This window comes from Chinchilla lanigera, unplaced genomic scaffold (assembly GCF_000276665.1).
Source record: "Chinchilla lanigera isolate Chin_1 unplaced genomic scaffold, ChiLan1.0 scaffold00036, whole genome shotgun sequence".
NCBI classification, from domain to species: domain Eukaryota; kingdom Metazoa; phylum Chordata; class Mammalia; order Rodentia; family Chinchillidae; genus Chinchilla; species Chinchilla lanigera.
This window is the reverse complement of record NW_004955437.1, coordinates 17938174-17944000: the sequence shown is the minus strand read 5'-3', so window position 1 is coordinate 17944000 and position 5827 is coordinate 17938174. Positions and strand designations below refer to the sequence as shown.

At 41.2% G+C, this 5827-nt stretch overlaps 1 long non-coding RNA gene across 1 annotated transcript in view; it reads left to right on the top strand.

The window, feature by feature from the left end:
* The window catches only part of LOC102006708, an 11086-nt gene extending 5903 nt beyond the window's left edge, over positions 1-5183 (top strand). The window contains exon 4 of the long non-coding RNA XR_261890.2: positions 4072-5183. This is a non-coding gene — a long non-coding RNA (uncharacterized LOC102006708). The remainder of the gene's footprint in view (positions 1-4071) is intronic.
* The last annotated feature ends 644 nt before the right edge of the window (positions 5184-5827 follow it).

Genomic DNA, 5827 nt, shown 5'->3' with positions numbered 1-5827 from the left:
TTTCTCTTCCAATAGATTTAGTGTTTCTGTTTTAATATTGAGTATTTATTTATTTTTGAGATAGGGTCTCACTATGTACTTTAGGCTGGCTTTGACTCACTAAATAGCCCAGGCTGGCCTTGAGCTCTTGGTGATCCTCCTGCCTCAGCGTTCTGAGTATGGGATTACAGGCACATACCGCCATGCCTGGTTATCTGCAAAACTCTTTAAACATAATTTTAAAAACTGAACTATATACTTTTTTTTTTGTCTTTTTTGAGACAGAGTTTCATTACACAGTTCAGGTTGGCCTTGAACTCACTTTATACCCCAGCTTGGCCTCAAACGCAGGGCAACCCTCCTGCCTCAGCCTCCCAAGTGCTGGGATTACAGGTGTACACAACCACACCCAGCCATGAAATACATAATTTAAATGTGTGAATTTTATAGTATGTAAATTGTATATCAAAGAAGCTGTTAACATTTTAATTCATGATAGTGACAGAACATGATCAAAATTCATTTATTTCAACCAATCCTTCAAATGTAAAACATATAATAAAAAACACCTTCACACATCAGGATAGGTAGTTTGCTGATCAGCTATGACAAGGTTATAATGAGCAGAGAAAGCAGATTTTTAAAAATCACAAATTTACATACTTGTCAGAAAAAGAGATCATTTACAGTGCATCTCAAAAAACAAACAAAAAACCCATTTTAATGGGTTTTTTCTTTGGCTCATATTTGCCTTTTATAGACTATTTAATGATTTTAAAACAACATATTTCTGAGTTGGCTGTGGTGGTACACACGTGTAATTTCAACATTCTGGAAGGCTGAGGTGGGAAGAATGAAAGATTTAGTCCTGCATCAGAGACACAGTGAGATCCTATCTCAAAATAGAGAGGGCTTGGGTATTGCTCAGTGTGAAAGTGTTGGGTTTAATCCTCAGTACTGGGGGGAAAAACAGCATACCTCTGGCAAGAAGACAGATAAATTAGCTGTGATAGTATAGATGGTATAGTCCAAAAATGGCCCCATAGCTGATATACCTTCTGTTAGCCAGGATTTTGTGTAATCCCTTTCCATATAAACTCTGGACTGCTTCTGTGACTCAGTTTTCTTCATTTTGTTTTGAGCAGGGTCTCACTATGTAGTGTAGGCTGGCTTTGAACTTGCTTATGTAACCCAGACTGGCCTGGAGCTCATGGTGAGATCCTTCTGCCTCAGCTTCCTGAGTGCTGGGATTACAGGTGTGAGCCACCACACCTGGCTGTAACTCAGTTTTTAAATTGTTAATCATTTAAGTTTTTTGTAGTGCTGGGAATTGAACTCAAAGCCTTATGCATTCTAAGCAAATGCTCTACTGCTGAGTCACATGTCTAATCCCAAATTGCTAATAATATTAATTAGGTTTAAACTATCACACAAAAATTTGACACTAGATGATGAGTACAAGAAAGCTTACATATTTTTGGTATGTCTGAACATTTACATATACTTTTGCTTTGTTTTGTTTCATTTTAAACAACAGAATACAGAGCCTGGTGTGATGGCTCACAGCTGAAATCCCAGCACTTAGGAGGCTGAGGCAGGACTGAGGCTACCCTGGGCTACATAGTAAGTTCAAGGCCAGCCTGGACTACATGGTGAGATATTGTCTCAAAACCCAAAAATAAATAACCAGGGCCAGAGTTACAGCTCAGCGGCACAGCGCCTGCCTGACAAGTGCAAGGTCCTGAGTTTGATTCCTGGTACACAAAACAAAACAAAAACAAAACCAAAAAAACCCTAAACATTAGAATACAGTGAAAGTGACAGTGTACTAGTTCTGTACCTATGCTTTAGGATTGCCTGACAGTTTTGGACTTTGTGTTTTTGAAGAGTACTGAACTGCCATATCAGAGCCTGGCTACATGCTAGAGAGATCACGTGGAGAAGGGACTTGGAGACACAAGAGGAGACAGGACAGGTCCTGAGACTGTATGGAGAAAGGTCCAGCAACCAGAAGAAGCCTAGCCTTCCAGCCATCCTGACCAGGGCACCAAACACAGGAGTGTACCATTTTGCATGTCCCTCCAAATGACTGACACCCCATCTGACATCACATAGGGAAGAAGAACCGCCCAGCTGAGCCCAGTCTAATCCACAGAATTGTTATACACAATACAGTGATGTTATTTTAAGCCACTGAATTTTGGATTTTGGTGCAGGCATAAATAACAGAGGTGAATATTTTTGTTGTGTTTTCTTTAAATTTAATATTCCCCAGATATTTGTGTCTTTGCTGTTTTTAAAGCTTTTTTGTCTTTCTTAACGCTCTTTAGGGAAGAAACTGTCATTTTTTTACTATTAAAGCTTTTTAAAAATTTTATTTTTTTTTTTTAGACAAGGCCTTTCTATAGTCCAGGCTGGCCTTGAACTCACTATGTAGCTGAGGGTGGCCTTGAATTCATAGTATCTTCCTGCCTCAGCCTCCCAAGTGCTGGGGTTATGGGCTATGCCACCATGCCTGGCTCTTAAAGCTTTTTGTTTGGAAATAACTTCAAATTTACCAACCAAAAAAAGTGCTAAAATGAATTGAGTTTAATTTTAGGGGGATTAATTTCTTAGTCTTCAACTTAGAACAGAAACTTTGGGTAAGTTTTCTAATTTCTCTGAAATACAGTTTAATTTTCTGTGAAATGGGGATTAATGAAAGATTATTATTGCTTGTATTGTTACTGGATTGAGACAATGTGTAAGAAATGGGTTGTTTTGTTTGTTTTTGTTGTTTTTCCAGTACCAGGAACCAAACTCACGACCTCGCACTTGCCAGGCAGGTGATGTGCCATTGAGCTAAATCCCCAGCCCGAGAAATGGGTTGTTTTGGTAGAGACTGATCTTGAAAGCTAATCTTTTAAAGCAGAATAAATTGTTACCTGAAAGTTACAAGTAATTCCTAAAAAGTGAAGTTTTAGATATATTTTGAGGGCTGCCTGTTCTCTATTATGGGACAGCCACCATTGTGTGCTTAAATTATGCAAATATATATGATATATCAACTCATTGTTCTTGGAAGAAAAATTGGATAAACTAACCTAAATAGATCAAGAAATTAGGTGTTTAATAATATAACTGGGTATTTTTTAGCCATTTTGCATGGGAAACTTTTGTTTCCTCTGAATTTAGACTGCACTGTATCTATAAATTGCTTGTTCTTGGAGAATTTTATGTTTTGTTTTGCTAACATTTATTATTTATGACTGGATGTGATATTGTACAACTGTAATCCCAGCATTTTGGAGGCTGAGGCAGAAGGATCACCACAAATTCAAGGTTAGCCCGGTCTATACAGTGAGTTCAAGGCCAGCCTGAACTACATATTGAAACCCTATCTCAAAAACAAAACAAGCCAGGCATGGTGGTGCATGCCTGTAATCCAGCACTCGGGAGGCTGAAGCAGGAGGATCGTTGTGAGTTCAAGATCAGCCTTGGCTACAAAGTGAGCTCAAGGCCAGCCTGAACTGCACAGTGAGACCCTGTCTCAAAAAAGGCCAAAAAAAAAAAAAAAAGCAAATCAGAGCATTTATCATTTATGAAGCAACTCTGAGGACTACAGCAGGCGCCACAGGTGTGAACTTTACCTCATGTGGGTGGGTGACTGTATAGTGACTGCTCTGGGCTACACAGACTAAATAATCAGAATGTATTGATGCTGGATATGTTAGTCTGAGTTCCCCGAAAGAATCAAGGTGGTATTAGACTGGGCAGAGTGGCTCGTGCCTGCAATCCCAGCTATTTGGGAGAGTGAAGCAGGCAGAGCAAGGCCAGCTGGGGCAACTTAGCAAGATACTGTCACAAAAGAAAACAACACACAAAACAGAAGGAAGGAAGGAAGGGAGAGAGGGAGGGAGGGAGGGAGAGAGGACAGAAAGAAAAAAGAAAAGGAAGGAAGGAAAGGGCTGGGAATATAGCTCAGTGGTAGAGCACCCTTATGATATGAAAAAAAAGATGGTATTGAACACGCAAAACATTTACTAGAGAACATGCCTGAGAGAAGGTACGTAGGAAACCGAGGAGCTGAAGGCTGGGACCGCTATTTTCCAGGCTGTGAATGAAAAAGCTAAAGGAAACCAGACTGCAGAGGAAGAACGGAGCAGGCATCCATGAGACTAAGAAGCCCCCGAAGAAGATACAAAAACGGAAGGTATCTGTCCTAATCCTTGACCACTTCCTAATTCTGTGTGTTTTGAGACGGGGCTGCAACTCCTACCCTTGGATTCTGTGAACTCTTCATCCCTGTGCCATGCACGCCTTTTTTGCTCAAATTAATTTGATTTCTGACTGAGACAGACAGATGTGGGATAGAGTAGCCAAGGGCAGAGCAGTACATCCCCTGATGCTGGAGTGTGGGTAACAATGGGTGACATCTGAATGTGGGTGACAGAAGAGGGGTTGTGGAGTTCCCTGCCCTGGTGATCTCACGAAGGCCTGGACAGAGGCCACCAGGTAAGGAGGCTGCGACAGCAGTGTCACAGGTCTATTCCTGACCACTCAGGAAGAGCCCCCTCCACCAGGTCACACTAAGAGGTCACTACTGGCAATCAGAGGAGAATTACTTCTTTTAGTCTTAGTAGAAATATGGTTGAAATTTGTGGTGCTAGGCTTGTAAGACTCAGGCATTTGGGAGATCTGGATAAAATGATTGCTTTACAACAGACCCACAGTTACATTATTCCTTATCCACCTTCCAAGATTTTCTACCTCTTTATAAAATATCCTGCTGGGGATGCTTTACTCATGAGTCTACTGTAATTTTTGGAGCAATCAGTCCTGAGCACACAAAGGTAACACAAAAGTCCTTCTTGTTAAGAAAAACAAACTGCATTTTAGGAATTTTGCCATGGGGCTTACATTCTTTCATTAACTTCCACTAAAGAAAACCACCAGAGTAGGGTTCTAAAATACTAAGTGTCTTAGTTACTTTCTCATTGCTGGGACAAAATACCCGACATCCACAAATTAAAGGAGGAGATGTTTATTTTGGCTTGTAGTCTGTAGAAGTCTCAGTCCAGAATTGGCTGGCTTCAGGGCAGGGTGGCATGGCGGAAGGGCAAGAGTTCAAAGGGTAGCAGGCAAAAAGCAGCAGCCATCAAGGGAGGAGAAGGGATGTATAACCTCAGAGCACACTCACAATGCCCCCACCGCTCCCCACCAGGCCTCACCTAGGATATCACACACACACACACACACACACACACACACACACACACAGCTATAAACCCACCAGTGGGCTGATCCAGTGTCACACACCCATGGTCCAGTCACTCCCAAGAACCCCACCTGGCAGCACCTGAGGCTTGGAGGGCGACATTTAGATACAAGTCATAACACTAAAGATAAATATCTTTAGAAAATGTAGTTAAATAAAAAGACCTCTTTACAAACCAAGGTTTATATAGATCACATAACTAAGAGAAAATAAGAATTCCCTTTAAAATATAGTAATGTAATTATCCATACTACAAATAATGGTACTGTGCTGTTCTCAAAAATGAGTCCCCAGATAAATATGATATGTGGGCTGGGGGTGTGACTCAGTGGTAGAATACTTGCCTGGAATATGCAAGATCCTCTGTTCAATTCCCAGCAACACACGCATGCACACACACACTGTGGCCCTGATGCTGCAGGTTGTATATTGGAGGTTATGAATAAAAGGAAGCAACGTTCCTCTCCCTTTTTTTTAAAGGTTTTTTTTCTTTTTGAGAGAGGGTCTCGCTATGCAGTTCAGGCTGCCATTGAGCTCACTTTGTAGCCCAGGCTGCTCTAGAACTCACAACAATCCTCCTACCTCAGCCTT